Source organism: Ambystoma mexicanum, chromosome 2q (genome assembly GCF_040938575.1).
Source record: "Ambystoma mexicanum isolate Mex_15411 chromosome 2q, UKY_AmexF1_1, whole genome shotgun sequence".
Taxonomy (NCBI): domain Eukaryota; kingdom Metazoa; phylum Chordata; class Amphibia; order Caudata; family Ambystomatidae; genus Ambystoma; species Ambystoma mexicanum.
In genome coordinates, this window is record NC_090924.1 from 331694837 (window position 1) to 331715555 (window position 20719).

General features: G+C 47.5%; 1 protein-coding gene across 1 annotated transcript in view; it reads right to left on the minus strand.

Moving 5' to 3' along the window:
- Positions 1-20719, minus strand: part of PKD1 (polycystin 1, transient receptor potential channel interacting) — a 1742473-nt gene that overhangs the window by 1149657 nt on the left and 572097 nt on the right. The window lies entirely within an intron of this gene.

Genomic DNA, 20719 nt, shown 5'->3' on the forward strand with positions numbered 1-20719 from the left:
AATGCAACATTCCTTGTTGTCATTCACATACCAAACAGTTCCCTTGCATTAAACTCGTAAATGGTTTCATACAGGAATCTAGATACAAGCAAATGCTCAGGGCATTCACCTTTTCTTTAAAGATTGAATATATTTTCAAGTCCAGTAGTATGTTATTTTCTAATTCCAGCAACATTTTAAATAAAATGACTGTGAACCAAAAAATATGTTTTGTGCTTTTAGCATGCAGTGTCTCCTTTCATCCACTGGGACACTCTGACCTCCACCTCCACAAGCTGGCATGCTCTTCGCTATTCTCTACAAGTTGACAAACACTAGCGCCTTGTTAGGAAAGATTCCTCTTTGCTGCACCTTTCCTTCCATTTCTATGGATCCCCAAACATGTAGCACTTATTTTTGTATCTGACCTGTTCTTTTTACAGTGCACTGAAGCCTTAAGCTTCACTACACTGGCTTTTGCTCATTATGGGGAAACGGGCATGGCCTTCAAGCTGCCAGTACTGGGAAACATTATTTCCCTTAGTCTAGTTACTTAGTTACTACTTTTAGTTGCTTTTTACCACTTGTGGTAGTTTTTGTCATTGTACAAATCATCTTAGAATGCAGTATAGTGGAGTACACTTTTAGTTTTGCCCTAGACTAACACTCAGAGGATTTTTGATTATTCTAGGTGTGCTAAATGGACAAGCTAGTGGCAGCAGAGACGTTTTAGCATTGTTTGGTGCATTTTGTTTTAGCCTTACCGCGTTAGGCTACTAACTGTGGCTAGTGGTCAAACATGGCCATCATGCCACAAGATTTTTCGCTTGTCCTTTGGCCATCTTCTCTTTTAGCGTTTTCCCTGGCCTGTGAGGTCAGGAAAATCCTTATATGAACTTCCAGTGCCCGGGAAAGCAGAGGCTTTTGGCGGGCCACTGAAGAGCTGTGTGTGTTTGCTGCCAGGTAGTGGGCTGGGACTGTCTGGTCCTAATCCACAAACTGGTGCCAGTGTGCCTGAGTGGTATGCATGAGTTTTGCGGCCAGTGGTCCTGATTGGACCACTACTGGGGTGTGTTTGTGAGCCAGATCTGTCATTGGCTAGTGGGAGATGCTGCTCATACCTGGCTTTTTGAATAAGAGGACCCCTGCACCCACTCTAGAGAGATCCTGGAAAAAACGGAAGGAGTCAAGACTACTGTCCAGCTATAAGACTTACAAGGAGGCCGTGGACCTGTCAGAAGAAGGCGTGGTGACCAACGTCTGCTGCTGCCCTGGTACAGCCTTGTCCTGTGGAAGATCTCCAGCAGTCCTGCGAAGGAGCTGCGACCCATGGAGTGGAGGGAACATCCATTATCGATGTCAGCTCTACGAAGAAGAGCCTTCAGAAGTGCCCCAGGACCGCCCTATGGCTGACCAGCTCTGAGTTTGGGCTTCCGCGCTGCAGACATTGCCGTTGCGTGTTGAGGCCTGGACCTTGGGGGATCCTCAGCTTGTGCAACAAGACTTACCTCTGCGAAATGTGGTGGTCCTAGAATCAAGGGGTCTCGAGATAGAAGGGAAAGTCTGACCGCGGCAAGTGAATCCCTTTGCGTCCCTGTGCATCGTTGGCCGTCCTCGAAACTGCTTACATGCGTCCATTCCTGTCCTGAGAGGGGCCGTGCATCAAGCTTTGCTGCATTCTTCAACTGGGAGACTTTGCACCAGCATTAGACACCGACCAGAGAGCTGCTCGAACCTGCAACCCGTGGGAGTCAAGGGCTGAGGTTGACAGCGGGAAAAGTGACCTTGGTCCTTCTTCAATCGCTCTGGCAAGTCCTGTGAAGAATCGGAGTACCGGAAGAGAGTTATAGCGATACTTACCAGTTCCTTTTAGATTACTTTGGCTTTTCCATTGCTTATTCACCCAAGCACTCAGAAAGTTGGGAGCACGTTTGTTAGCCAGATTAACTTGTCCCCTAACCATTGGAAATGTTCACGGGACCCCAGAGACCCTACCTTCATGTTTTCCAGCTTCACAAACTATGGAACTTTGCCGAACCTTTGGGCACAAGGCCCCATACATTTTAGGGATGGACTTCTGAAGTTAGTATTTATTCTCTGTGGACCTGTAGTCCTAATACTAATCTGTACCTTCTGTTTCAGGGGTTTGATATGTATTTTCCCCTACCCTAGTGATTGTGTATATTTATCATAGTGTTAGTGCTGTGTGATATTATTACCTGTTTGTAGTAATTTTTCACTCTGTTATTTGGCCATGAGTAAAGAAGTATTTTTTACCTGTTTGTCTAAGTGTGTTCCTTGACTGCTTCACCGTGTGTGGTCATTGTGGACCCCTTTCAGGCCCACCACCTCTTGAGACTTAGCCTAAACCACTCGCCTTGCTACCTTAATCTGGTTTGGCTACAGCTCCCAGAGTTGTCCCTGTCACAATATTAGGTTGGCCTTCCATACATCTGTCTACCAGGCCAGAGCATAGAAAATCAGTCCTAAAGCGCCTTCTCTGTTCACTGCCATTCACTGACCCTCGACCCCCCACCCCAATTATGAGAGTGTGAGGGACCAGGAATGAGACACGGACACAGAGACTTATGATTTTCACCATAAACATTTATTAACAAAAAGAAAAGGGTTTTGGGAAATAACTCTCTGTCCCTGCTCTAAGAGGTGTTTCCCTACCTCAAACAAAAATAAGGCTCTGTCAATGTCAGAATGGCCAAAGCAAAACGTCCTGTGTCCAAAATACTATTCTGGCCTTCACATTCTAAAATTCAACTCTAAGGTGAAAAGGTTTAAGTTACTTACCTGTAAGGAACAAGTTACTTATCTGTAACTGTTGTTCTCCAGCATGGGTCTGGCATGGGTCTTCCTGTAGGATTTCCAGGGCCTCTGCCCTCTTTTCGTCTGGAAGGAAGTCCAGGAGGGGAGCGATCTTGAACCACAGCTCCCTGTCGTAGCGTGCCACGATCGTGAGGGCATTGGCCGCTTTAATGGTTGTCGCTGCCGACGAGATAACCCGTCGTCCCATGGCGTCCAGCTTCTTCCCCTCGCCGTCCGGTGGGGAAGTGGAAGTTGATGCCGCCATCCCTGCCAATTTCTTCTTGGCCGCTGCAGAGACCACTGAATCCAGGGACGGTTGTGCTCTAAGGCACACAGGGGCAGAGTTCGGGACCTGGTACTTCTGCTCGTACCGATCTCTCTTAGTAGGAGCCGTGGACGGGTTCTTCAGTAGCGCCAGTCCCTCGTCCCAGATGTCGTCCAGTAATGGGACTGAGAGGACAGTCTTCCTCTTGGCCTCCGTCGTTGGTAGAGGAAAACCTCCTTCTTCTGTTCCTCGGGGCAGAGCTGGAAGAGCTCCAATGCCCTTGTGATCAATGCGTGGAAGGGGCCAATTTCGCCGGGGGCGGGGGAGACCCGGTCAGAGGGTGATGGGAGGTTCATCCCGTCACCACCACCGTCGTCGTCCGTCCCCGTCGTCGCCATCTCCGTTCCGTCCCATCCCTCGGCGGAGGGGATGGAGGTGAAGGCTGGAAGGGAGGAGGAGGATGGATTTGCCTCCGCTTGTACAGTGGGCTCCTGACGGTCCAGGCGCCGCTGGGTCGTCTGCAGGGGGTAAGGGCAACCTTGTCCTTATCTCCGTACACAGGGTCTGTATCGCCATCAAGATTGCTCCTGAATTGTCCTGTGGTAAAGTCAACAGCTGCAACGGGCCCGACGGCTGGGGCTTGGGGTCCTCCACGGCACGGTCTTCCTCGTCGGCCCCTCCGTTGTTCTCTTCGCCATCCTCGTCGGGATCATTCCCGTGGGCCCTGGTCTCCTCGAACTTCTTGTCCGGGATCCTTTGGACGCTAGCCAGCTCATCCTCAGAGGTGGTATCCGTGTCTGTTACGGCTACCGTGCCCCCCCCTCTTTCTCCACCCGGAGTTTCACGGGGGTCTTATCGATAGGCTGAAAAGAGGATTCCCTCTGGGGTGGCAGGGAAACTCTAGGCCCGGAAGTCATCTCCACTGGGGAAACCTCCATAGGCGTTTGCCAGGGCCGCCACGACTCCTTCAATAGAGGCCTTCGCCGGGTGAATCAGGGCCTTCACCACCTTGGGTGCGCCTGAGGCCTTCACCTTAGGGGGAGGGTTTCTGCCTCGCTCCCCCCGGCTGTCTCCGTCGGGATCGACCGGGGCTTCTCCCGAAGCTTACCCGGGTTCTCCGACTTCCTCTTCACCGAGCCAGAGCGTTGGCTTGTGGTTGATGGCACTGGTGAGATTGCGCCCTGCCTGGCAGCCGAGGATCCCGAACCATCGGCGCTCCCGGTGCCCGCGGACTCGCGGTGCTTTGCCTTTTGTTGAGCCCTTGTCGCCGGCACGCCCTCAAAGGTCTTAGAAGACCGCTCAGACTTCTTCTTTTTCTCACCTGCTGCTGGGCTCTTCCCCTCCAGCCAGTTGGTGAGTCGGGTACGACGATCCTTCATTGTCCGGTCGGACATGGTCTGACAGAACGCACAGTCCTTTTCCACATGCGATTTGTCGTTGTGAAAGCAGTAGAGGCACCATCTTCCTTGAAGACATTCTGCAGTCCACATCCAGGGCAGCTCCTGAACAGCTTGGATCCTGGTGTTGTGTTTCCCTTGTCCTGGGCCATGACCATGCAGTGTAGGCCTCAAAGATCTTCCGGAATCCTCCAAGAATTGGAAACTCGACGAAAAATTCACCCTTGAGGGGTGTAGAAAAATTCCAAAACGGGTCCCCGTTGATCGGAAGTAGAATCGGAGGAGCTTGAGGCTCGATTGACCGAAGATATAAGAGTAAACTCTTCGAAATAACGCAAAACGCAGTAAAAGCTCGAGAGCTATAGCACGAGGACGCCCAACACTTGAACCTGCGGTAAAAATCTGAAGATGGCTGCCAGAGGAGGGCTCTCAGGAATGTGGGGTAAACTATCCAAGAACAATTCTTCTGACCCAGATTCCCCTTCCTCCTCACCTGTCCGTGATTCCTTGGATGAGTCATCTGAAGATATCTCCCTCTGGCTTCTCCAGGCGTGCTCCGGCTTTTTTGGACGAGTCTTAGGAAGAGCCCCGCCGGAGGCCACTAGCAAGCAGCCTGGCAGTGGGGGCCTCCAGGGGGACCGCCCCACGACCAGGGAAAAGCAAAGCTGAAAATCCCTGGGACGATGTTAAACTGCGGTTCTTGAGTGCAGTCTACTTCGTGAGACGAAAATGGCGTATTCAGTCTTTCTAGAAGGTATTGAAGAGGATACGCAAATGCGTGTTAACAGATGCATTGTAGGAACACAAGGTAAGAGTAAGAGTAAGGGAGAAAATTCTGAGAAGGCTCGGAGTGGAAGAACGCTCCGAAGGAAAGCGGAGCGCAGAGGAGGGACAGAATGGCGGTCGGTAGAACAGAACGAACGGCTAGGAGAAAGTGAGGAAGGAGGTACGGAGAAGACAAAGCACGGAAGGCAGGAAGGCAGCGGGAACCACGAGAACAGTGGACGGAGAACAAGCGTGTATACCCAAAGAAGGAGGGTTGCAAAGCATCGTCGCTTTGGCGTGACGCATATTTGTATGTGACGCGCCGTAAACATCTAGAGCGCTGCATTAGTTTCCACTCAGTAGCCCTTCTTCCATTTCCACCATAGTTTCCAGGGACGGTGGATCGTGACAGGGGCTTAGGTAGAGGGCAGTCATTGGCTGGGGGCAGTATGACCCAGAGACCAGTGATTGGTTATTGCTAGAAAGACAGTTCAGAAACGAAACTGAGACTGATTTTTTCTTTACCGAGGATTCCCAGCCAGACGACGGGGAATATTCATGAGCATGTGAATCCATGCCAGACCCATGCTGGAGAACTGCTGGGAATCCTCGGTAAAAGAAAAAACTGTTTCAATTACACTTTAAAAATGTATTTCTCCTCTAAACCAGTCACTGTCCTCTGGGTCATACTGCCCACATCCAATGACAGTCCTCTCCCTAAGCCCGGCCTCTGGCAGCCATCTTCAGAGTTGGTAAGCATGTATTGTATTGTATATGAATTTATAGAGCTCAAAAAAGACCTGGCAGCATAAAGGCACTAAACCGAGGGAGAGGTTGCAACAAGCTTAAGAACAGCAGTGTTTTAAGCTGCTTACGAAAAGTGGAAAAAACAGTGGTACCCCACATCTGAAGATGAAGGGTAGTCCACAGTGATGGGGCAAGCACAGAGAAGGGACTGCCTCCCGCACGGGCTCGCTGGAAGCAGGGGATAGACAGCAAAAACGGATTCTTCGGTTGGTAGAGTGAGAGTTTAGATTGAAGAAATTCAGCCCCGGCACGATGAATAGCGCAATGTACAATACATAAAATCTTAAAATGTAATCAGCTCCTGACCGGAAGCCAGTGAAGGCGCAGAAGAAGATCATGAGAATGGGAGAATCTAGGGGCATTTAGGGCAAGCCAGGCTGCAGTGTTTTGAAGAATCTGAAGCGGTTGGAGAGGAGCCTTTGGTTGACCAAGATAGATTCCATTGCAATAATCGATTGATCCCATGATGGAAGTGGCCACAATTTGACCGGACATCATTCGGGAGAAAGGGAAGCACCTTCTTCAAAACTTTAAGTTTGACAAAACCAGTTTGACAAACTGAAGAGATTTGGGCTTCTCTAGAGCCAGAGGCCATGATTTTGAAACCTAGGCTCTTAACTGAGGTGGAGGGTTCCGCACAAGGACCTAGTGATGAAGGCCAGTATTCTGGGGTCTAGCATAGTCCAGCAGAAAGCAGACCAACTATCAAGATCTCAGTTTTCTCTCTGTTTAGCTTTAGCCAATTTGTTCGCCATCCACACTCCTACTTCTGAAAGGCACTCTTTCAGCTTTTGGGCGGATTTTCCTTGGGAACATCTAAACCAAAGATAATCTGGGTATCATCAGCATAGGTAAAAAAGTGCACACCATAGCTGGAAATGAGTTTGGCCAACGTAACCATGTATGCATTAAAAAGCAGTGGGGAGAGAGCTGAGCCCTGCGGAAAACCATCACAGACTTAGTGCCCATGCCTGGGCGAAAGCCGGCCTAAAGAGGATGGAGAATGTGATTGGTCTCAAAGTAGGCAGAGAGCTGGGGAGTGACAATAGACTCGAGCAGTTTTATCATGGCAGGCAGAAGAGAGATGGGAAGATAAGTTTCAGCGACTGATGGGTCAAGATGTTTTCTTTTTTAGGAGACTTGGGAATAAAACCAGTGGTGCACGAGTATTCAAGTGCTTTCGTAAAGAGGGGAACAAGTTGCTCAGAGAGATCGTGAAGAATATAAAGCGGAATCAGGTAATCAGAGATGCAGATTTCAGTTTAGATAGGGCTGCTAGAACCATGGTTTCTGTGACTGTCATAAAATTGAATATGTTAAACGGCTGTTCTATCAGGCAGATCCATGACAATAGGGAAGGTGGATCTTTCCGCGCATATCTTTTAACGTATGACACACATCTTCTCTTGAAAAAAACACACAATGAGTTCAAATACGAGAAACCATAGATGGAGGACCGGCTGGAGTAGACAACTCTTTGGCTACCTTAAAAAGCTCTTCCGATGAACAAGAGGCATTCAAGATATGGTTAGCATAATAATGAGCCTTAGCTATTGTTATGGGGTTATGATAGGCGTTCCGTACTTTGCGTGCAAGCCAATTTCGTAGAGGAGTCAGGCAAGAGGGCGCCATTTCCGTTCACAACCACAGCACTTTTGCTTCAGCAACCTCAATTCTGGAGAGTACCAGGGGGGCGAGGGTACAGTACGAGAGGGCAGTAACTGAGAGGGAGCCAAAGTGTCAGCCATATGCTTTAGATCTGCCACTAATGCATTACAGGGATTCGTGCATTTATTCCTACTCTGATGGGTTAGTGTTTCAATAGAGTCAGAAATAGACTCAATAGGAACCTTTGACCAACAACGTTGACATTTCATTAGAGGGCTTGGTTTGTTTTTTGATTGTACGCAAGGAATGGCAAAAGGGATCAAATAATGATCCGACCAGAGCGCTAGTAAAGGACCAAATGACTGAAGGTCCGGAATATTGGAGAAGACCAGGTCAAGCTGATTGCCACCTGCGTGCGTAGGACTGTGATTACGTAAAGAGAAGTCATAGTCTGCTAGTGAGGAGATAAGTTTACAGGCTTGTGGTTTTGGTGGCTGATTAAGATGGAGATTAAAATCTCCAAGTGCAACTATTTTAGGATAGATTAAGGTTAGATCAGCTAAAACTTGTACAAATTCAGCCACAAACTGATTAGTGGCATAGCCCGGAGGGCGATAAACAATAAGGAAATAAACAGAATATTCCAAAGAAAACTGCATCTTAATGAGAAGTAACTTGCAGGTGAGGTTATGAGCAAATTGTATTACCTGAAAATTAAAAACGTTCTTAAATACAAGGGCAACTCCACTTCCAACTTTGTGGGCTGGCCGGTTCAGTTGAAGAATGGTATAGTTATTAGGTAGCATCTGAATAATGATATGATATGATATGATATGATATGGCATTTGTAACGCGCCTATACACAAGTGTTTCAAGGCGCGAAAATAATGTCGGGACCGGAATGAATGTTAAACCATGTTTCAGTGATACATAGCACATCCGGTCTATATGTTTCTAGGGTATAGAAAATGTTGTCACGGTGGGCCACCGCGGACCGGGCATTAATCAGAAGACCCTTTAGAAGAGGGGAAGAAATGTCAGCCCCCTTCGGCAAAGCGGTATCAAGTTGACATGAGAAGCCAGGAGGCCAAAGTGATGTTGCGGGGGCCAGAGCTATTACTTCATCATGAGTGTATGTGGTACGATCAGGGGGGTGGCTAATACCATCATAAGCCACTGCCCACAGCCCGGACTGGTCCCGGATGGGCACAGATGGGCTTGTCTTCAGCGTGCCTCTCTCCGATACATAAATGCCAGAGGGATCGTGAGTTAGGTGAAGCACCGCCTACTTGGAGGACAAAGAAAGAGGACTAGCGGGAGGTCGAGGAAAGGACTCAGAAAGCCCACGAGGGAGGAGCAACCGTAATAAGAGCGATTTCTATAAAGCTAATGCATACGATTTAAAAATAACAATCAATCTTGGTGAGTTCATGACCCACAATCAACACTATAAAAGCTGCAAAACCCAACGTTAAAACAGTACAAAGCAACAATGAGCAGCTTTAAAATGGTTGCAGAGAGCAACCTCACCTCTCAGTGAAGTGGCAGTATGACCAAGAGCCGCCGGAGAGGGGCCAGAGGGAGGGTTTGCATGTGAATCCATGCCAGACCCATGCAGGGGAACAATAGTTACAGGTAAGTAACATAAACTTTCTCCAGCATGGGGTCTGGCATGGATTCACATGATCATGAATAACGAATACACAGCAGTACAAGATTACACAACCACGGCAGGTGGCAAGACTCAACAGAAGCAATTAACACTTACCCATGGAACAGACTCACCTCAAGGGAACAGGTTGCGTAGCACTGCCAGGCCGACTCTGGACTCCTCCCTGGAGTCCCTGTTTATGCAGTAGAATTTTGTGAAGGTATGTGTGGATCTCCACATTACAGCACTGCAGATGTCGAAGAGGAGCACACCAGAAAGGAACGCGGTCATCGTAGCGATCACTCTGGTGAGGTGGGCTCTTGGACGGCCCGGCAGAGGCTAGTTAGCCAGCCGATGACAGTGCATGATGCAGCCGGAGAGCCATCTTGAGATGGAAGCCTTGGACAAGGCCTTCCCATGATTGACAGGACCAAAGATCACAACAATTGAGAAGTCTTCCGAAAACTCTTTGTGCGTGCCATATAGAACTTCAAGGCATGAGCAAAGCAACGTCCAGCGAATGCAAGGTCCTCTCTGTCGGCAACGAATGGTTAGGGAAAAAAACAGGCAACACCAAAGGCTTGTTGGGGTGGAATTCCTACGGAACCTAATGCATGAAAGTGGGGTGTGAACACAGTACCACCCTTGATTCATGGAAAGTCAGATACTGCTGCTTGCAGGATAGGGCCTGCATCTCACCCACCTGTCTGGCTGAGGTGATGGCCACAAGGAATGCCGTCTTCCACGAAAAAAAATTGAGAGGGGCTTGATGCATAGGTTCGAAAGGTGCCCCATGAGTCTTTTCAGCATCACGTTGAGTTCCCATGCCAAGGCAGGCACCTTTACCAGAGGGAATGACCGAAAAAGCCCCTTTAGAAACTCCTTGACAAGTCTGTGGGACAACAGAGAAGATCTTCCCGGGGATCTGGTGTAACGTGAGAAGGCCGCCAGGCGTACCTTGATGGATGCATGAGCCAGCCCAGTGTTTGCCAAGGAAAGCAAGTATGGAAGAATCTGTGGGTCCGTAACCCTCACAGGGGTAATTTTCGGCAACCGGCACCATGTAGCAAAATGCTTCCATTTATGGCCATAGCACTTTAGAGTGGACAACGCCCTGGCTTTGGTGAGGACCTAGCTGCAGTCCGCTGGCAACCCATAACCTCCAAACTTTAAGGCTGCACGAGCCATGCCTTCAGGTTCAGAGATTCTGGGTCGTGATGAAGGATTGCGCCTCTCTCCCTGGTGAGCAGATCCAGAAGTACCAGCAACTTGAATGGAGGCGACATTGACAGACTGAGTAGGTCCAGATACCAAATCTGCCTCGGCCACGCCGGGGCGATGAGTATCATCTTGCACCGACACTGTCTTAGTGTGTTGATCACACGTAGCAGGAGATGAAACGGGGAAAGGTGTACAGAAACAGACCTTCCCACAGGAAGGACAACAAGTCCCCCATGCTCCTCGTTTGGTGGAATCTGCTGTCAAACTTCTGCCATTTTGAGTTTGCCGCCATTGCAAAAAGATCGGTCAGAGGTCTGCCCTATTTGATGAACAGATGGTCCAACTTATCCTGACGAATTTCCCACTGATAGCAGGAGCGCAGCTCCCTGCTAAGGGAGTCGGCGATGGTGTTCTTGACGCCTGCTACGTGGAATGGGACGAGGAACATCCCCTGCCTGAGGGCGCAATGCCACAAATCCTGAGCTTCCTTGGAGAGCGCTGCGGATCGAGTGCCCCCTTGCTTCCTGATGTAGAACATGGTGGTGGTTTTGTTCATGATGCTCCACACCACCTTGCCGCTTAGAGATGGTAGGAAAGACTTGAGGGCCCAGAGCACTGCCCTTAACTCCAAGATGTTGATGTGTAGATCCTTCTCCTCCGGAAGCCACAGACCTCTGGCGTGTAGACATCCGGTGTTGCTCCATGACCTTCCAGAGAGGCATCCGTGGTGACCATCTCCTGATATGGCAGGGTTTGAAATCCCATCCCCTGGGCGATGCGGGAATGTAGTCCCCACCACTCTATCACCTGCAGGAACTCCTCGTTGAGGGGGATCTTGTACGCAAAATTCCCAGACACTTGTATCCAACGTGCATCCAAGAATTCCTGTAGGGGTTGCATCTGTATCCTGCAGAGACGGACGAGGTAGATGCAGGATGACATCATGCCTAGCAAAGGCTGATGGTCTGAACCGTGGCCGTCTTCGCTGCCGACAGCCGCTGTACTTCCCTTGAATGGCTACTACCCTCTCCTCCGATGGGGATGCCAGGAAAGCCACTGTGTTGAGTCTGGCACTGAGGAACAGCACGTTCTGTGATGGCGTTAAGCAGGACTTCAGATAATTCACAGAGAATCCCAGCTCCATCAGTAGCCGGACGGTCTCCTTTGTGTGCTCGTCAACCAGTTCCCAGGTCCGGGCTCGTATCATGCAATCGTTCATGTACGGGCATACGTGCACACTCTGCAGATGCAGGCGGGCCACAACTGGAGCCAGACATTTTGTGAACACCCTTGGGGCCGACTTTAAGCCGAAAGGTAGGGCCTTGAACTAGTAGTGTTGATCGAAGTATGCATCCTCTAGGTCCAACGACGTCAAGAAATTTCCTTCCTCCAGTTGGCCGAACATGTTTTGTAACATGAGCATCCTGAATTTTTGGGATTTCAAGTACTTTGTTTAGACGGTGCAGGTCCAGGATGGGTCTCCAATCACCTGTCTTCTTTCTGGCCAGAAAGTATCTTGAATAGACTCTGGAGCCCTGGAGCCGTTGGGGAACGAGCAATATCGCCCCTTTCCGTAACATGGCTCGCACTTCTTCCAGGAGCTGAGGGATGTGCTGCTCCTGACAGGTAACCGGTGGAATTCGAGGGCACCTGCTTTGGAACTCCAAGGTGTGTCCCTGGGCGAGAGCGTCCAGCACCCATCTGTCGGTGGTGATCTTCTTCCACTCGCTGACCAATCTTGTCAGCCGGCCACCCATCGGGCTGCACGGGTGTGGGCCCGACGTCTTGGCCAGTTCAGGCTTGCTTAGGCACAGCACACAGCCCTGTGGGCGACGGCAACTCTGACCTCTGCATACGTAGGCTTGGGAGAGACCCCTGTAGGCTTCCTGCATAGAGGATCAGGGAGGTTGCCTGTACGACGTGGAGTATCCCTTGGATAATCTGCTCGATTTTTCCATGGAGGAGCGAAAAGACGACGAGAGATGTGGCTGCAGAGTGCCAAGGGAACGCGCCATCTCCGTGTCCATCTTTATGGCTTGAAGGAATTTGTCGACCGCCTTCCCGAACAGACTTTCGCCATCGAAAGGCATGTCCAGCACCTTCGCATGAACGTCCTGGCGAAAGTTAGTGGGCTTCAACCATCCCTACCGATGAAGGCAAACTCTATTTCCCATATGTCGGAAGCCTGTGTCAGCGATGTCCAGTGCCACTGTAATGGCATGGTCCGACGCCACCTCCCCTTCCTGAAAGAAGGTAAGAGCCTCAGTTTTCTTGTCATCTGGGAAGAATTCCAGGACAGGGCCCAGCTTGTACATAAGTTCCCGGTCGTATCGGGACAAGATAGTCAGAGCATTAGCCATCTTGATCGTGGATGCAGCTGTGTAGATGACTCTCTTCCCCATGGCATCCATCTTCTTCCCCTCGTTGTTCGGGGGAACTGATGATGCAGAGGCCAGGTTGGCTGAACGTTTTCTTGCTGCAGTCGACACTACTGAGTCTGGCGACGGTTGTGACCTCAAGCACTTGGGTGCAGAGTCCCGAAACCCTGTATTTCTTCTCCAACCTGTGTTTGGTTGGAGCCATGCATGGGTTTTTCATGAGGGCTTGGTCTTCTTCCCAAATGTCATCTAAAAAGAGTACTGCCATGATCGTCTTCCTCTTGGACTCCCATCACTGATATAGGAATGCCCTCCTTCTTGGTTTCCTCGGGCACCAGCTGGAACTTTGGAGGCAACCTTTGCTGGATCTCAGCCACTAGGGTGTGGAGAGTTGACAGGATGTCCATGGATATGTCCCTCGGCTGTGGATGGACGGACGCTTGGTCATCGTCATCTGTGGATGAGATGTCCATTGGCTAAACATAAATCATGGAGGGCTGCTTTGGGGCCTCCTCGCCCCCCCTTTTCCCCTGCTGAGGGGTGTGTACTGGGACTTGAACTGGTGCCTTTACACCAGGGGTGGCCGCAGCTTTCGTTGCTGCCTCGGTGGCCGTGTCGTGCCTGGGAGGCAGGGATACTCTCTGCGCTGTAGGGACCACCCTCGTTGGGTAGGTACCACCCGCTGTAGCGGTTGGCCCAAAGGATGTCGACGAAGTGGTCGACGGAGTCTTTGGCTGCGCCTGACGATCCTCCTGTGAGGAATTTTTCTCTTACTCCTTTGTTTTTCCGATTTGTCCCGTAACTTGGCCGGGATGGAGGACTTCCTCTTTGAGGAGGAACCTGATGACAGGCTGGCTGATGAGAAGGACGGCGGTGGCGATTGCGGTCTATCGGACCTGGGACCCACATCAGCGGCGAACCCAGCAGAATCAGCCTTGTGGCTCTTGGCCTTCTCTTGGATCTCAACGGATGGAGTGTCCTCAAAGGACTTCAACCTCCTACTTTCCGGAGAGAGACTGCCCCTGGTCCAGGGTGAGGTAGGACCTTGCTCGGGCACGGGTCAGGGCCCTTGCTCGACTTGAGCCATGCTGCCAGATACCTGTCTTTCTTCGTTTTCTTTTAGAAGCTCAGGCATATCTCGCACCCATCCTCGTTGTGGTCCGGGTGCATGCAGTACAGACACTTCTGATATTTGTCCTCAACAAAGATGTTCCTTAGCCCGTATTGGGTGCAGGGCCTCAAAAGTGTGGTTGCCTCCTTTTTCTCCTCAGTCATGGTTGGAGGGCGTGAAGTAGGCACAAGACGGCCTTCCAGAAACTTTGAAGAAAATCCTCCCTCAAAGGGCACGCAACTTCACTGACAACGAATCGCCATTGTCGGCCGATGAAGGTAGTAGCACATGGGCTCTGATGGAACAAAAATAGAACCTTTCTGCCAAAAACGTGGAAAAAAGTACAAAATAGCTCAGAGAGGATCTCGAGGACTCCCAACACTGAAGTGTGTGGTAAAATTCTGAAGATGGCTGCCAGAGGTGGTGCTTCGGGAATGGATTGTCATTGGATGGGGGCAGTATGACCCAGAGGACAGTGATTGGTTTAGAGGAGGAATAGAGTTTTAAAGTGAAAGTGAAACTGTTTTTTCTTTTACCGAGGATTCCCAGCCTGACGACGGGGAATCTTCATGAATGTGTGAATCCATTCCAGACCCCATGCTAGAGAAGGCAACATGATATGATATGATCGGTTATTTATAACATGCTTAATACCCAGAGGTTTCTAAGCACGGACCCAGGGATCGAACCTGTGGTGCTCCGTGTTGTCTTGCTTCCAAAGCGAGCACATTTTCCCTGAGCTATCCTGCCGAGACAACATGCCTCTGGCTTTTAGTAGTGTACAAATGTTCAATAAGGAAATGCGTAACTACAACACACAAAGTTCCAGAGGGATAGAGCTTCTTGTTCCAGAGGGTGGATCCCTCCCCTGGATTTATCTTCACTCTGTTTTATATTCAAGAATATCAGTTCCTTCAGTTTCTTTTGATCAACAACACAACTGGTATACAAACCAACTTGGCTGTTAGTCTGCAAATTGTTAGGGATACCTGGTGTAATCTCCTCTTTAATATGTTTCCACAGCCTTTGGCTAGTCCTGATGTATCCTTATCAGGACTTCCTTGGGTACTGTATATTACACACTGTTCAACTTGACAATGCTTGGTGTGCTTTCCTGAAAGGGCTTTCTCACATAAACATGCTTACAACTTGTTTCTACCTGGTATACTCTCCTGCCAGGAATTCTCTTACAAGAACACACTTGTAACTTGCTTTCGCCTGGAATACTCTCCTGCTAGGGCTTTTCTCTTGTGACTTGAATCTGACTGTTATACTCTCCTTCCAGGACTTTCTATATATATATATATATATATATATATATATATATATATATATATATATATATATATATATATATATGAAAATAAACCTTGTACAGCGGTACAAAGTAAACAGAGTGCACTCCAGAAAGCAGTTCAGAGCGTATGGTCCACGCTAAACATTTGAGTCAGGAAACCAGGTTACCAGGCAAAAAATTATATTTCTTTAATTCATTAAATGTCAAGGACAAAGAAAAAAACACACGTTTAGGGTGTGGACACAGAGAAAGGACTTTTGAACTGGCTTGCTCTCTATGGTTCCTGTGTATAGAGCAACGTACACATACAACCTGCCTGTTGACAAAATCCGCCATCTCTGAACATTAGGCACAACATGGTAAATCATTGTAAATTCACGTGAATGTATACAAAAAAGCATAAAAGACATAAAAATGGCCACTAAATGTGCCACATTTCTGAACAGCATTTGAAACTGCACAACATTGGTATTATGTCCAAAATATTGGTTGTAAACCATCACAACTGCAGCTTGCATATAGTATATGCTTAATGTCATGTCTGCATGTGTGCTGCCTGATTGCCATTTACGTTCCAAAAATGGAAAAGCCTACAGCAATTTAGGCTTATGTTACTGTGCACAATTAGATGAAATGGACACATGGATCGGACAAGTGCGCGATCAAAGTGACCCTTAAATCTTACCCAGCAAATCCGGGAAGTTGCCATTTCAATACAACATCTGTGTCTTTCTGTGTACCTTCTAGAGATAAATGCTGCAATTTTATGTGATGGCTGGCCAGTTGGATCTTAGGGTATAGAATATATGTAATGTTAGATGTAATTCTCACAAGGTGATAAGGTGCTTTAACTAAAGTGCATAGTGCTTATGGTAATGCTATGTTAAAGTTCCTATGTCAAGAATGACCTCCTTAAAGTGCAAATGCCTATTTATACTGTCTGTGCCAATATGCAATATACAACTTAATATTAATAAAGTGCAATGTGCAATTAGCAGCTAAATAGTGGTATTCCATATGTAGGGATACATAAAGTGCTTAGTGCATGTAATATCAAGATATTGGATAACCATATTTTACATTACCTAGTAAACTGGATGTTATTAGAATACATGGACACAAAGGAATAAAAGCATCATAATAAAACCTTAATACCTTGTAAAACACCTAAAATATTTGCTGACCGTGTGTGCAGTTTAAAAAGGAAAGAATGGATAGTGTACATAGAATTATTAAGCTGCCAGTTGTCATGTGTTCCTAAATGTTGAAGCAAAAGCATTGCCCATCCTTTAAAAAGAAAGAAGTATAAAATAAGATAGCAGAAATGGAGAGAGTCTAAAATTCACTCAATTTCTCTTGTGTGAGTGAAATATTGAAATGATAGTTTCTCAATCCTAAATGGTAATGTGAAAGCTTTCCTGCTACAACATTATATAAGCCCCTATATACAATTAGTCAATTTCATAATAAATTGCTAAAAAACCACCTGTGTAAAAAATGAAGATTGTACTAAAGGTTACAAAAAGTTACAAAAAGTCTCTGTAAGTAGAAAAATGATGATGAGAAGATGCTAAAAATATATCTAGAGTCTATGCAAGGTACATTCATTATAAGTTCCAAATACAAATACAATCTTTGTGCTTAAGTGCCTAAGAAAGTATAAAGTTCTTCGTCCAGATTATGGCCCTTTGGTTTCTTTGTTTCCAGGTCTAGGATATATTTTGACTCAGATTGTCTGAGGAAGAGCTCCCGATTACCTCCTCTTGGTGCTTTCAGGACAGTGTATATGCCAAAATAAGCAAAACCTTCAAGTGTCCCTCCATGTTGTTCCTGAAAATGTAAGGCCACGGGGTATGTGGGGTTGATGTTTTTAATGGCTTTTATGCGGTGAAGTATCCTAAGTTTCAATTTGCCAATGGTACTCCCCACATACCATTTGTCACACGGACATACACAACATACTCTGTTTCGCAAGTGATCCTCGATTTTATAATCACATTTTTGTGTAGTACAGGATGGAGGTAATTTTTGGTATTTTTGGCAAATGTACATGCCTTGCATTTCATGCATTTCTGAAAACCTTCTGATTTGGCACTAAGCCAACCGTGACTTGTTGGGATGGTTTTAGGGCTCATATAGCTGGATACTAGGTTATCCTTGAGCGAGGTAGAGCATCTTAAAGTGATATTGATGTTATTTCCCAAAATACTTCCCAGATGTTGATCTTGTTTAAGTATATGCCAGTGTTTATGCATTATGTGGCGTATGTTATTCGAAGCTTTACTATACGTCAAGATGAGTCTAGTGTCTGTTGCATCTGGGTTTGCCTGGGTTAGAACTTTGGACATCAATAAAGTATAGCGATCCTTTTCTCGTGCTTTGTTATACGCTCTTTCCAACACTTCCCTAGGGTAACCTCTTTGTTGGAACTTTAAGGCCATACTTATGTATTCCTTATCAAAGGTTTCAAGTTGGGAACAGTTGTGCCTTATACGAATACATTCGCCATAGTGTGTGCTCCACTTAAGGGCTGTAGGGTGGTTGCTTTTTGCATGTTAAGGTATGTTGGAGTTTGTGGGTTTGCAATAGAGTTCAGTCACTAGTACACCTTGTGCCACAGTTAAAAAAAGAATATCTAAATAAACGATAGCAGTCTTGTTGTGGCACTCGGTGAACTGCAAGTTTAGTTCATTCACATTAAGCGACTTAACAAACTCCAACCATTCATCAATCGGTCCATGCCAAATTACAAATAGGTCATCTATATAGCGTAACCAAAATACTACTTTATCTGTATAGTGACTGTTAGTTGGGGTCCAGACTGTAAACTTCTCCCACCAGCCCATAGTTAAATTGGCGTATGGGGAGCAAAGATCATTCCCATGGCTGTTCCTTGCAATTGTGTGTAAAAGTTCTTGTTGAACAGAAAACTATTGTTCGTCAAGCAAAGATTGGTCAACTCTAAAATCATCTTCCCATGTTCTAAGTAGTTAAGTGATCTGGTTTGTAAAAAATACTCGCATGATTTCAAGCCATCCGTATGTTTGATTGATGTGTAAAGGGAGACCACATCCAGTGTTGCTAACAAGTACGTTTTTTCCCAAGGTATTCCGTCAATTCTGTTAAGGAAGTCCTTAGTGTCTCTCAAGTATGACGGTAGACTCGTGACAAATTTTACTAGCGTTTCATCCACTAGTTTAGACACCTTTTCAAAGAGTGCTCCACAAAGTGTAATTATAGGCCTCCCTGGTGGTCTTGTTTTATTTTTATGTACCTTGGGCAAAAAATAGATGGTGGGCATCACCGGGAATTTTGGATGTAAGTATTTGGACATATCTTTGTCAAGTAGGCCTCTCTTTTCATTTAACCAACAGCTCGAATAGTTTGTCGTTCATTTGCGCTGTGGGATCAATGTCCAATAACTTGCAACATTCTGAATCTCTGAGTTGTCTATATATATATATATATATATATATATATATATATATATATAATCAACAAAAAAAGAGAGGAAAGCAAAACCGCACTCCCGGCGGGGCCAACAATATACTTTTGCAGCTTTAGCCTACCTCGTACATTCTCCTGTTGGGTCTTTTCTCATAGATATATTCTTGTGACTGAAATCTCCCTGGTATACTTTTGTGCCAAGCCTTTCCGTATATATGCACTGCACACACTTACAAACCTGATAGATCTTTATGTTTATTCTGTTATGTCTTGAATTTGCCTGGTATACTCTCCTGCAAGGGTTTCTCTTACAGGTGTGCTGTGTTAGGAAAGATTTCCATTCATGGGTAATTTTCCCTTCAGTTGTGAACCCCCCAACCTTTTGCTGTTGTCTGACCATCCTAGCCTGACTTTTACCAGTGGAGCCCAGCCTTCTGTTGTTCTACGCTGGGCTTTTGCTCATTTTATTATGGGGAAACTGACATGCCCTCCAAACTGTCAATAATGGGAGACTTTGTTTCCCTAAATCTTTCACTTTGTTGCTATTTCTTAATAACATTTTATCAGTGCTCAATGTACCTTACAGTACTATGCGCTGGGGTCCCTTTTTCATTTTTAAGGCCCTAGACAACCTCAAAGGATTTTTCATGAATGTACAAGTGTGCCCATGAATGTACAAGTGTGCCCAGACAGAGCTGGTGGCAGCAGTTACTTCTAAAGCATGTTTTACTCTTTTCTATGGTCCAAACCGCGTTTACCGTGTTTGGCCCAGGACAGTGGCCAGTGCCTAAAATGGCCATGCCACAAGGTCCTTTGTTCTGTCCTTTGGCCATTGTGTCGGTTTGCTTTCCCCAGGTCGAAAAGACCTAGGAAATTCCTTGTTTGGTCATGCAGACCCCTGTGCAAATCAAAGCTTTCACAGGCTTCTGCATGCCTTGTGTATGTGCCCAGGATGTGGGCTGGAGCTGTCTAGTCCCAATACACATCCTGGGTGCCAGGATGTCTGGTGTGCTGGGAATGACTGTGACCACTCTGGTCCGTGATTGGTCCACGTCTGGGATGGCTGAATGTGAGCAGATCTCCTATTGGTTTCTCTTTGTTTTGGCGCAAAGGAGATTCTGGATAAGAGAATGCACCTTATACGCATTCTCGGTCGATCTTGTGAGTTCACACCAAACTTAGTAAAGGAGCCAAGTATCCTGAACCGCTGAAGCAGATCCGTGGACCCACCTGACCCCGCTGTTGTCCTGTCGGAGCCCCTGTTTCACATGGATTACAGAAGGCCTGGAAGGGCGCTTTGGCCCATTGGAAAAGTGAGACCAACTATTCTCTGCACCTCCTGCTTAGTCTGCAAACGAGCCTGCTCGGAAGTGTTACTGGACCGCCCAGTGAACTGACCAGCTCATACGGGACTTTTTCCCAGGAACCGCCGCTGTCTCAAGCTTTCGACTTGAGCCTTTGGAGACTGTAAGCTCTGGGTATAAGGCACTCTCCCCCCAAGTTTCGTACACCTAGCATTTCAAGGTCTGAAATTAGGAGAATACGCCTGAACCCGAGCCTACGCGGTCACTGTGTCGCCCAGCTGTGGTGACGATCTTGGTGGGTGCCTTGCTGCGGTGCCCCCCTGTGCCCTAAGACACGCTGCTGTAGAACTGGCCTGGTCTCTTCATGTCACGATCTCATCCCCACCGAGGGCTCACGGGGCCCTGAGGACCTTATTCGGCCCCCCTTGGATTCCTTGGAGTCAGTCCTGGCGCCGTTGGCATCGGAGACACATGCTGGGACGGAGTTTCAATGGGCAATGGGCAAGTATGGCCGCCCCCATGTGGAATACTGGGGAACTGCATTCAGCGGTCTAGCATCCAGGACGGGGCCCGCCGCAAAGGCACCTGGGATACCACCTGGCTATTTAAACCACACCCGATTAGAAGCATGCGCTTCGCGTTATTCTGCTTTTGCAGCGTGACGTTCACCGG